Source organism: Procambarus clarkii, unplaced genomic scaffold (assembly GCF_040958095.1).
Source record: "Procambarus clarkii isolate CNS0578487 unplaced genomic scaffold, FALCON_Pclarkii_2.0 HiC_scaffold_253, whole genome shotgun sequence".
NCBI classification, from domain to species: Eukaryota; Metazoa; Arthropoda; class Malacostraca; order Decapoda; family Cambaridae; genus Procambarus; species Procambarus clarkii.
Window position 1 is genome coordinate 108,630 of NW_027189286.1, and position 13,871 is coordinate 122,500.

Consider the following 13,871-nt stretch of genomic DNA (forward strand, 5'->3'; position numbering starts at 1 on the left):
TGCTTCCTTAATGATCTAGAAACCATGAAGCTGTGCTTGATGATTTACCTATATGTATAAGACAGAGAGTAAGATATTGATAACTAGAGAAATCCAATTTTTATTGCATATATCGACGTTTTAGCCGGATTAAAGCTGGTTTTACGTGTACATCTCCTTTAAGTAGTATAAGCTTAAAATCATAAACTCTAGAGAAAATTATTTTGAAAACACTGTTATTTTTATCATTTGTATTAGAAAAGTCATTTTCATATGCTTCTTTAATGATCTAATTACACGAAGCTCCGCTTCATGATTTAATTATTTGTACTTCGTTAATACAGTGATTGATGAGGGGAGAAATCCAATTTTTATTGCATATAGTTTAATATCAGAAACTCTATAGAAAAACTGTTGAAGAAATTGTTATTTTTATCATTTGTATTTGTTTCTGTCATATTGATGCTTTAGGCAATATTTCCCGTTTTCTATGTTTCTATGCTTTAGGCAATATTTCCCGTTTTCTTTGTTTCTATGCTTTAGGCAATATTTCCCGTTTTCTTTGTTTCTCGTTTTTCTTTGTTTCTGTCATATTGATGCTTTAGGCAATATTTTCCGTTTTCTTTGTTTCTATGCTTTAGGCAATATTTCCCGTTTTCTTTGTTTCTCGTTTTTCTTTGTTTCTGTCATATTGATGCTTTAGGCAATATTTCCCGTTTTCTTTGTTTCTATGCTTTAGGCAATATTTCCCGTTTTCTTTGTTTCTGTTTTGTACTAAAAACCCATATAGTTTAGTAATATTTTGACTTTATAATAAAAACTTAAAATCATGAACTCCATAGTAAACTCTATAGATTTCACATAGATATTTTCATCATTTGTATTGGAAACGTCATTTTCATATGCTTCCTTAATGATCTAGAAACCATGAAGGTGTGCTTGATGATTTACCTATATGTATAAGACAGAGAGTAAGATATTGATAAGGGGAGAAATCCAATTTTTATTGCATATATCGACGTTTTAGCCGGATTAAAGCTGGTTTTACGTGTACATCTCCTTTAAGTAGTATAAGCTTAAAATCATGAACTCTATAGAAAATTATATTGAAAACACTGTTATTTTTATCATTTGTATTAGAAAAGTCATTTTCATATGCTTCTTTAATGATCTAATTACACGAAGCTCCGCTTGATGATTTAATTATTTGCACTTCGTTAATACAGTGATTGATGAGGGGAGAAATCCAATTTTTATTGCATATAGTTTAATATCAGAAACTCTATAGTAAAAACTGTTGAAGAAATTGTTATTTTTATCATTTGTATTGGAAACGTCATTTTCATATGCTTTTTAATTATCTAAATAACACGAAACTCGTCTCGAAGCTACGGTCGATAACTTTTAGCAAGTTATCTAGTATTTTATTTTAAACTTAAAATCATCGAATTTGGCAATATTTGGACGTTTGTCATTTAACTTTCCCTTATGTGATTTAAACCAAATATTGATGCTTTAGGCAATATTTCCCGTTTTCTTTGTTTCTATGCTTTAGGCAATATTTCCCGTTTTCTTTGTTTCTCGTTTTTCTTTGTTTCTGTCATATTGATGCTTTAGGCAATATTTCCCGTTTTCTTTGTTTCTATGCTTTAGGCAATATTTCCCGTTTTCTTTGTTTGTCGTTTTTCTTTGTTTCTGTCATATTGATGCTTTAGGCAATATTTCCCGTTTTCTTTGTTTCTATGCTTTAGGCAATATTTCCCGTTTTCTTTGTTTCTGTTTTGTACTAAAAACCCATATAGTTTAGTAATATTTTGACTTTATAATAAAAACTTAAAATCATGAACTCCATTGTAAACTCTATAGATTTCACATAGATATTTTCATCATTTGTATTGAAAACGTCATTTTCATATGCTTCCTTAATGATCTAGAAACCATGAAGCTGTGCTTGATGATTTACCTATATGTATAAGACAGAGAGTAAGATATTGATAAGGAGAGAAATCCAATTTTTATTGCATATATCGACGTTTTAGGCGGATTAAAGCTGGTTTTACGTGTACATCTCCTTTAAGTAGTATAAGCTTAAAATCATGAACTCTATAGAAAATTATATTGAAAACACTGTTATTTTTATCATTTGTATTAGAAAAGTCATTTTCATATGCTTCTTTAATGATCTAATTACACGAAGCTCCGCTTGATGATTTATTTGTACTTCGTTAATACAGTGATTGATGAGGGGAGAAATCCAATTTTTATTGCATATAGTTTAATATCAGAAACTCTATAGTAAAAACTGTTGAAGAAATTGTTATTTTTATCATTTGTATTGGAAACGTCATTTTCATATGCTTTTTAATTATCTAAATAACACGAAACTCGTCTCGAAGCTACGGTCGATAACTTTTAGCAAGTTATCTAGTATTTTGTTTTAAACTTAAAATCATCGAATTTGGCAATATTTGGACGTTTGTCATTTAACTTTCCCTTATGTGATTTAAACCAAATATTGATGCTTTAGGCAATATTTCCCGTTTTCTTCGTTTCTATGCTTTAGGCAATATTTCCCGTTTTCTTTGTTTCTCGTTTTTCTTTGTTTCTGTCATATTGATGCTTTAGGCAATATTTCCCGTTTTCTTTGTTTCTATGCTTTAGGCAATATTTCCCGTTTTCTTTGTTTCTCGTTTTTCTTTGTTTCTGTCATATTGATGCTTTAGGCAATATTTCCCGTTTTCTTTGTTTCTATGCTTTAGGCAATATTTCCCGTTTTCTTTGTTTCTGTTTTGTACTAAAACCCCATATAGTTTAGTAATATTTTGACTTTATAATAAAAACTTAAAATCATGAACTCCATAGTAAACTCTATAGATTTCACATAGATATTTTCATCATTTGTATTGAAAACGTCATTTTCATATGCTTCCTTAATGATCTAGAAACCATGAAGCTGTGCTTGATGATTTACCTATATGTATAAGACAGAGAGTAAGATATTGATAAGGAGAGAAATCCAATTTTTATTGCATATATCGACGTTTTAGCCGGATTAAAGCTGGTTTTACGTGTACATCTCCTTTAAGTAGTATAAGCTTAAAATCATGAACTCTATAGAAAATTATTTGAAAACACTGTTATTTTTATCATTTGTATTAGAAAAGTCATTTTCATATGCTTCTTTAATGATCTAATTACACGAAGCTCCGATTGAGGATTTAATTATTTGTACTTCGTTAATACAGTGATTGATGAGGGGAGAAATCCAATTTTTATTGCATATAGTTTAATATCAGAAACTCTATAGTAAAAACTGTTGAAGAAATTGTTATTTTTATCATTTGTATTGGAAACGTCATTTTCATATGCTTTTTAATTATCTAAATAACACGAAACTCGTCTCGAAGCTACGGTCGATAACTTTTAGCAAGTTATCTAGTATTTTGTTTTAAACTTAAAATCATCGAATTTGGCAATATTTGGACGTTTGTCATTTAACTTTCCCTTATGTGATTTAAACCAAATATTGATGCTTTAGGCAATATTTCCCGTTTTCTTCGTTTCTATGCTTTAGGCAATATTTCCCGTTTTCTTTGTTTCTCGTTTTTCTTTGTTTCTGTCATATTGATGCTTTAGGCAATATTTCCCGTTTTCTTTGTTTCTATGGTTTAGGCAATATTTCCCGTTTTCTTTGTTTCTCGTTTTTCTTTGTTTCTGTCATATTGATGCTTTAGGCAATATTTCCCGTTTTCTTTGTTTCTATGCTTTAGGCAATATTTCCCGTTTTCTTTGTTTCTGTTTTGTACTAAAACCCCATATAGTTTAGTAATATTTTGACTTTATAATAAAAACTTAAAATCATGAACTCCATAGTAAACTCTATAGATTTCACATAGATATTTTCATCATTTGTATTGAAAACGTCATTTTCATATGCTTCCTTAATGATCTAGAAACCATGAAGCTGTGCTTGATGATTTACCTATATGTATAAGACAGAGAGTAAGATATTGATAAGGAGAGAAATCCAATTTTTATTGCATATATCGACGTTTTAGCCGGATTAAAGCTGGTTTTACGTGTACATCTCCTTTAAGTAGTATAAGCTTAAAATCATGAACTCTATAGAAAATTATATTGAAAACACTGTTATTTTTATCATTTGTATTAGAAAAGTCATTTTCATGTGCTTCTTTAATGATCTAATTACACGAAGCTCCGCTTGATGATTTAATTATTTGTACTTCGTTAATACAGTGATTGATGAGGGGAGAAATCCAATTTTTATTGCATATAGTTTAATATCAGAAACTCTATAGTAAAAACTGTTGAAGAAATTGTTATTTTTATCATTTGTATTGGAAACGTCATTTTCATATGCTTTTTAATTATCTAAATAACACGAAACTCGTCTCGAAGCTACGGTCGATAACTTTTAGCAAGTTATCTAGTATTTTGTTTTAAACTTAAAATCATCGAATTTGGCAATATTTGGATGTTTGTCATTTAACTTTCCCTTATGTGATTTAAACCAAATATTGATGCTTTAGGCAATATTTCCCGTTTTCTTTGTTTCTATGCTTTAGGCAATATTTCCCGTTTTCTTTGTTTCTCGTTTTTCTTTGTTTCTGTCATATTGATGCTTTAGGCAATATTTCCCGCTTTTCTTTGTTTCTATGCTTTAGGCAATATTTCCCGTTTTCTTTGTTTCTCGTTTTTCTTTGTTTCTGTCATATTGATGCTTTAGGCAATATTTCCCGTTTTCTTTGTTCCTATGCTTTAGGCAATATTTCCCGTTTTCTTTGTTTCTCGTTTTTCTTTGTTTCTGTCATATTGATGCTTTAGGCAATATTTCCCGTTTTCTTTGTTTCTATGCTTTAGGCAATATTTCCCGTTTTCTTTGTTTCTCGTTTTTCTTTGTTTCTGTCATATTGATGCTTTAGGCAATATTTCCCGTTTTCTTTGTTTCTATGCTTTAGGCAATATTTCCCGTTTTCTTTGTTTCTCGTTTTTCTTTGTTTCTGTCATATTGATGCTTTAGGCAATATTTCCCGTTTTCTTTGTTTCTATGCTTTAGGCAATATTTTCTGTTTTCTTTGTTTCTGTTTTGTACTAAAAACCCATATAGTTTAGTAATATTTTGACTTTATAATAAAAACTTAAAATCATGAACTCCATAGTAAACTCTATAGATTTCACATAGATATTTTCATCATTTGTATTGAAAACGTCATTTTCATATGCTTCCTTAATGATCTAGAAACCATGAAGCTGTGCTTGATGATTTACCTATATGTATAAGACAGAGAGTAAGATATTGATAAGGAGAGAAATCCAATTTTTATTGCATATATCGACGTTTTAGCCGGATTAAAGCTGGTTTTACGTGTACATCTCCTTTAAGTAGTATAAGCTTAAAATCATGAACTCTATAGAAAATTATTTGAAAACACTGTTATTTTTATCATTTGTATTAGAAAAGTCATTTTCATATGCTTCTTTAATGATCTAATTACACGAAGCTCCGATTGATGATTTAATTATTTGTACTTCGTTAATACAGTGATTGATGAGGGGAGAAATCCAATTTTTATTGCATATAGTTTAATATCAGAAACTCTATAGTAAAAACTGTTGAAGAAATTGTTATTTTTATCATTTGTATTGGAAACGTCATTTTCATATGCTTTTTAATTATCTAAATAACACGAAACTCGTCTCGAAGCTACGGTCGATAACTTTTAGCAAGTTATCTAGTATTTTGTTTTAAACTTAAAATCATCGAATTTGGCAATATATGGACGTTTGTCATTTAACTTTCCCTTATGTGATTTAAACCAAATATTGATGCTTTAGGCAATATTTCCCGTTTTCTTTGTTTCTATGCTTTAGGCAATATTTCCCGTTTTCTTTGTTTCTCGTTTTTCTTTGTTTCTGTCATATTGATGCTTTAGGCAATATTTCCCGTTTTCTTTGTTTCAATGCTTTAGGCAATATTTCCCGTTTTCTTTGTTTGTCGTTTTTCTTTGTTTCTGTCATATTGATGCTTTAGGCAATATTTCCCGTTTTCTTTGTTTCTATGCTTTAGGCAATATTTCCCGTTTTCTTTGTTTCTGTTTTGTACTAAAAACCCATATAGTTTAGTAATATTTTGACTTTATAATAAAAACTTAAAATCATGAACTCCATTGTAAACTCTATAGATTTCACATAGATATTTTCATCATTTGTATTGAAAACGTCATTTTCATATGCTTCCTTAATGATCTAGAAACCATGAAGCTGTGCTTGATGATTTACCTATATGTATAAGACAGAGAGTAAGATATTGATAAGGAGAGAAATCCAATTTTTATTGCATATATCGACGTTTTAGGCGGATTAAAGCTGGTTTTACGTGTACATCTCCTTTAAGTAGTATAAGCTTAAAATCATGAACTCTATAGAAAATTATATTGAAAACACTGTTATTTTTATCATTTGTATTAGAAAAGTCATTTTCATATGCTTCTTTATTGATCTAATTACACGAAGCTCCGCTTGATGATTTATTTGTACTTCGTTAATACAGTGATTGATGAGGGGAGAAATCCAATTTTTATTGCATATAGTTTAATATCAGAAACTCTATAGTAAAAACTGTTGAAGAAATTGTTATTTTTATCATTTGTATTGGAAACGTCATTTTCATATGCTTTTTAATTATCTAAATAACACGAAACTCGTCTCGAAGCTACGGTCGATAACTTTTAGCAAGTTATCTAGTATTTTGTTTTAAACTTAAAATCATCGAATTTGGCAATATTTGGACGTTTGTCATTTAACTTTCCCTTATGTGATTTAAACCAAATATTGATGCTTTAGGCAATATTTCCCGTTTTCTTCGTTTCTATGCTTTAGGCAATATTTCCCGTTTTCTTTGTTTCTCGTTTTTCTTTGTTTCTGTCATATTGATGCTTTAGGCAATATTTCCCGTTTTCTTTGTTTCTATGCTTTAGGCAATATTTCCCGTTTTCTTTGTTTCTCGTTTTTCTTTGTTTCTGTCATATTGATGCTTTAGGCAATATTTCCCGTTTTCTTTGTTTCTATGCTTTAGGCAATATTTCCCGTTTTCTTTGTTTCTGTTTTGTACTAAAACCCCATATAGTTTAGTAATATTTTGACTTTATAATAAAAACTTAAAATCATGAACTCCATAGTAAACTCTATAGATTTCACATAGATATTTTCATCATTTGTATTGAAAACGTCATTTTCATATGCTTCCTTAATGATCTAGAAACCATGAAGCTGTGCTTGATGATTTACCTATATGTATAAGACAGAGAGTAAGATATTGATAAGGAGAGAAATCCAATTTTTATTGCATATATCGACGTTTTAGCCGGATTAAAGCTGGTTTTACGTGTACATCTCCTTTAAGTAGTATAAGCTTAAAATCATGAACTCTATAGAAAATTATATTGAAAACACTGTTATTTTTATCATTTGTATTAGAAAAGTCATTTTCATGTGCTTCTTTAATGATCTAATTACACGAAGCTCCGCTTGATGATTTAATTATTTGTACTTCGTTAATACAGTGATTGATGAGGGGAGAAATCCAATTTTTATTGCATATAGTTTAATATCAGAAACTCTATAGTAAAAACTGTTGAAGAAATTGTTATTTTTATCATTTGTATTGGAAACGTCATTTTCATATGCTTTTTAATTATCTAAATAACACGAAACTCGTCTCGAAGCTACGGTCGATAACTTTTAGCAAGTTATCTAGTATTTTGTTTTAAACTTAAAATCATCGAATTTGGCAATATTTGGATGTTTGTCATTTAACTTTCCCTTATGTGATTTAAACCAAATATTGATGCTTTAGGCAATATTTCCCGTTTTCTTTGTTTCTATGCTTTAGGCAATATTTCCCGTTTTCTTTGTTTCTCGTTTTTCTTTGTTTCTGTCATATTGATGCTTTAGGCAATATTTCCCGCTTTTCTTTGTTTCTATGCTTTAGGCAATATTTCCCGTTTTCTTTGTTTCTCGTTTTTCTTTGTTTCTGTCATATTGATGCTTTAGGCAATATTTCCCGTTTTCTTTGTTTCTATGCTTTAGGCAATATTTCCCGTTTTCTTTGTTTCTCGTTTTTCTTTGTTTCTGTCATATTGATGCTTTAGGCAATATTTCCCGTTTTCTTTGTTTCTATGCTTTAGGCAATATTTCCCGTTTTCTTTGTTTCTCGTTTTTCTTTGTTTCTGTCATATTGATGCTTTAGGCAATATTTCCCGTTTTCTTTGTTTCTATGCTTTAGGCAATATTTCCCGTTTTCTTTGTTTCTCGTTTTTCTTTGTTTCTGTCATATTGATGCTTTAGGCAATATTTCCCGTTTTCTTTGTTTCTATGCTTTAGGCAATATTTTCTGTTTTCTTTGTTTCTGTTTTGTACTAAAAACCCATATAGTTTAGTAATATTTTGACTTTATAATAAAAACTTAAAATCATGAACTCCATAGTAAACTCTATAGATTTCACATAGATATTTTCATCATTTGTATTGGAAACGTCATTTTCATATGCTTCCTAGATATGCGATCTAGAAACCATGAAGCTGTGCTTGATGATTTACCTATATGTATAAGACAGAGAGTAAGATATTGATAAGGAGAGAAATCCAATTTTTATTGCATATATCGACGTTTTAGCCGGATTAAAGCTGGTTTTACGTGTACATCTCCTTTAAGTAGTATAAGCTTAAAATCATGAACTCTATAGAAAATTATTTGAAAACACTGTTATTTTTATCATTTGTATTAGAAAAGTCATTTTCATATGCTTCTTTAATGATCTAATTACACGAAGCTCCGATTGATGATTTAATTATTTGTACTTCGTTAATACAGTGATTGATGAGGGGAGAAATCCAATTTTTATTGCATATAGTTTAATATCAGAAACTCTATAGTAAAAACTGTTGAAGAAATTGTTATTTTTATCATTTGTATTGGAAACGTCATTTTCATATGCTTTTTAATTATCTAAATAACACGAAACTCGTCTCGAAGCTACGGTCGATAACTTTTAGCAAGTTATCTAGTATTTTGTTTTAAACTTAAAATCATCGAATTTGGCAATATTTGGACGTTTGTCATTTAACTTTCCCTTATGTGATTTAAACCAAATATTGATGCTTTAGGCAATATTTCCCGTTTTCTTTGTTTCTATGCTTTAGGCAATATTTCCCGTTTTCTTTGTTTCTCGTTTTTCTTTGTTTCTGTCATATTGATGCTTTAGGCAATATTTCCCGTTTTCTTTGTTTCTATGCTTTAGGCAATATTTCCCGTTTTCTTTGTTTGTCGTTTTTCTTTGTTTCTGTCATATTGATGCTTTAGGCAATATTTCCCGTTTTCTTTGTTTCTGTTTTGTACTAAAAACCCATATAGTTTAGTAATATTTTGACTTTATAATAAAAACTTAAAATCATGAACTCCATAGTAAACTCTATAGATTTCACATAGATATTTTCATCATTTGTATTGGAAACGTCATTTTCATATGCTTCCTTAATGATCTAGAAACCATGAAGGTGTGCTTGATGATTTACCTATATGTATAAGACAGAGAGTAAGATATTGATAAGGGGAGAAATCCAATTTTTATTGCATATATCGACGTTTTAGCCGGATTAAAGCTGGTTTTACGTGTACATCTCCTTTAAGTAGTATAAGCTTAAAATCATGAACTCTATAGAAAATTATATTGAAAACACTGTTATTTTTATCATTAGAAAAGTCATTTTCATATGCTTCTTAATGATCTAATTACACGAAGCTCCGCTTGATGATTTAATTATTTGTACTTCGTTAATACAGTGATTGATGAGGGGAGAAATCCAATTTTTATTGCATATAGTTTAATATCAAAAACTCTATAGTAAAAACTGTTGAAGAAATTGTTATTTTTATCATTTGTATTGGAAACGTCATTTTCATATGCTTTTTAATTATCTAAATAACACGAAACTCGTCTCGAAGCTACGGTCGATAAATTTTAGCAAGTTATCTAGTATTTTGTTTTAAACTTAAAATCATCGAATTTGGCAATATATGGACGTTTGTCATTTAACTTTCCCTTATGTGATTTAAACCAAATATTGATGCTTTAGGCAATATTTCCCGTTTTCTTTGTTTCTATGCTTTAGGCAATATTTCCCGTTTTCTTTGTTTCTCGTTTTTCTTTGTTTCTGTCATATTGATGCTTTAGGCAATATTTCCCGTTTTCTTTGTTTCTATGCTTTAGGCAATATTTCCCGTTTTCTTTGTTTCTCGTTTTTCTTTGTTTCTGTCATATTGATGCTTTTAGGCAATATTTCCCGTTTTCTTTGTTTCTATGCTTTAGGCAATATTTCCCGTTTTCTTTGTTTCTGTTTTGTACTAAAAACCCATATAGTTTAGTAATATTTTGACTTTATAATAAAAACTTAAAATCATGAACTCCATAGTAAACTCTATAGATTTCACATAGATATTTTCATCATTTGTATTGGAAACGTCATTTTCATATGCTTCCTTAATGATCTAGAAACCATGAAGCTGTGCTTGATGATTTACCTATATGTATAAGACAGAGAGTAAGATATTGATAAGGGGAGAAATCCAATTTTTATTGCATATATCGACGTTTTAGCCGGATTAAAGCTGGTTTTACGTGTACATCTCCTTTAAGTAGTATAAGCTTAAAATCATGAACTCTATAGAAAATTATATTGAAAACACTGTTATTTTTATCATTTGTATTAGAAAAGTCATTTTCATATGCTTCTTTAATGATCTAATTACACGAAGCTCCGCTTGATGATTTAATTATTTGTACTTCGTTAATACAGTGATTGATGAGGGGAGAAATCCAATTTTTATTGCATATAGTTTAATATCAGAAACTCTATAGAAAAACTGTTGAAGAAATTGTTATTTTTATCATTTGTATTGGAAACGTCATTTTCGTATGCTTTTTAATTATCTAAATAACACGAAACTGGTCTCGAAGCTACGGTCGATAACTTTTAGCAAGTTATCTAGTATTTTGTTTTAAACTTAAAATCATCGAATTTGGCAATATATGGACGTTTGTCATTTAACTTTCCCTTATGTGATTTAAACCAAATATTGATGCTTTAGGCAATATTTCCCGTTTTCTTTGTTTCTATGCTTTAGGCAATATTTCCCGTTTTCTTTGTTTCTCGTTTTTCTTTGTTTCTGTCATATTGATGCTTTAGGCAATATTTCCCGTTTTCTTTGTTTCTTGTTTTTCTTTGTTTCTGTCATATTGATGCTTTTAGGCAATATTTCCCGTTTTCTTTGTTTCTATGCTTTAGGCAATATTTCCCGTTTTCTTTGTTTCTGTTTTGTACTAAAAACCCATATAGTTTAGTAATATTTTGACTTTATAATAAAAACTTAAAATCATGAACTCCATAGTAAACTCTATAGATTTCACATAGATATTTTCATCATTTGTATTGGAAACGTCATTTTCATATGCTTCCTTAATGATCTAGAAACCATGAAGCTGTGCTTGATGATTTACCTATATGTATAAGACAGAGAGTAAGATATTGATAAGGAGAGAAATCCAATTTTTATTGAATATATCGACGTTTTAGCCGGATTAAAGCTGGTTTTACGTGTACATCTTCTTTAAGTAGTATAAGCTTAAAATCATAAACTCTAGAGAAAATTATTTTGAAAACACTGTTATTTTTATCATTTGTATTAGAAAAGTCATTTTCATATGCTTCTTTAATGATCTAATTACACGAAGCTCCGCTTCATGATTTAATTATTTGTACTTCGTTAATACAGTGATTGATGAGGGGAGAAATCCAATTTTTATTGCATATAGTTTAATATCAGAAACTCTATAGAAAAACTGTTGAAGAAATTGTTATTTTTATCATTTGTATTGGAAACGTCATTTTCATATGCTTTTTAATTATCTAAATAACACGAAACTCGTCTCGAAGCTACGGTCGATAACTTTTAGCAAGTTATCTAGTATTTTGTTTTAAACTTAAAATCATCGAATTTGGCAATATTTGGACGTTTGTCATTTAACTTTCCCTTATGTGATTTAAACCAAATATTGATGCTTTAGGCAATATTTCCCGTTTTATTTGTTTCTATGCTTTATTCAATATTTCCCATTTTCTTTGTTTCTCGTTTTTCTTTGTTTCTGTCATATTGATGCTTTAGGCAATATTTCCCGTTTTCTTTGTTTCTATGCTTTAGGCAATATTTCCCGTTTTCTTTGTTTCTCGTTTTTCTTTGTTTCTGTCATATTGATGCTTTAGGCAATATTTCCCGTTTTCTTTGTTTCTAGCTTTAGGCAATATTTCCCGTTTTCTTTGTTTCTGTTTTGTACTAAAAACCCATATAGTTTAGTAATATTTTGACTTTATAATAAAAACTTAAAATCATGAACTCCATAGTAAAGTCTATAGATTTCACATAGATATTTTCATCATTTGTATTGGAAACGTCATTTTCATATGCTTCCTTAATGATCTAGAAACCATGAAGCTGTGCTTGATGATTTACCTATATGTATAAGACAGAGAGTAAGATATTGATAAGGGGAGAAATTCAATTTTTATTGCATATATCGACGTTTTAGCCGGATTAAAGCTGGTTTTACGTGTACATCTCCTTTAAGTAGTATAAGCTTAAAATCATGAACTCTATAGAAAATTATATTGAAAACACTGTTATTTTTATCATTTGTATTAGAAAAGTCATTTTCATATGCTTCTTTAATGATCTAATTACACGAAGCTCCGCTTGATGATTTAATTATTTGTACTTCGTTAATACAGTGATTGATGAGGGGAGAAATCCAATTTTTATTGCATATAGTTTAATATCAGAAACTCTATAGTAAAAACTGTTGAAGAAATTGTTATTTTTATCATTTGTATTGGAAACGTCATTTTCATATGCTTTTTAATTATCTAAATAACACCAAACTCGTCTCGAAGCTACGGTCGATAACTTTTAGCAAGTTATCTAGTATTTTGTTTTAAACTTAAAATCATCGAATTTGGCAATATATGGACGTTTGTCATTTAACTTTCCCTTATGTGATTTAAACCAAATATTGATGCTTTAGGCAATATTTCCCGTTTTCTTTGTTTCTATGCTTTAGGCAATATTTCCCGTTTTCTTTGTTTCTGGTTTTTCTTTGTTTCTGTCATATTGATGCTTTAGGCAATATTTCCCGTTTTCTTTGTTTCTATGCTTTAGGCAATATTTCCCGTTTTCTTTGTTTCTCGTTTTTCTTTGTTTCTGTCATATTGATGCTTTAGGCAATATTTCCCGTTTTCTTTGTTTCTATGCTTTATTCAATATTTCCCATTTTCTTTGTTTCTCGTTTTTCTTTGTTTCTGTCATATTGATGCTTTAGGCAATATTTCCCTTTTTCTTTGTTTCTATGCTTTAGGCAATATTTCCCGTTTTCTTTGTTTCTCGTTTTTCTTTGTTTCTGTCATATTGATGCTTTAGGCAATATTTCCCGTTTTCTTTGTTTCTATGCTTTAGGCAATATTTCCCGTTTTCTTTGTTTCTGTTTTGTACTAAAAACCCATATAGTTTAGTAATATTTTGACTTTATAATAAAAACTTAAAATCATGAACTCCATAGTAAAGTCTATAGATTTCACATAGATATTTTCATCATTTGTATTGGAAACGTCATTTTCATATGCTTCCTTAATGATCTAGAAACCATGAAGCTGTGCTTGATGATTTACCTATATGTATAAGACAGAGAGTAAGATATTGATAAGGGGAGAAATCCAATTTTTATTGCATATATCGACGTTTTAGCCGGATTAAAGCTGGTTTTACG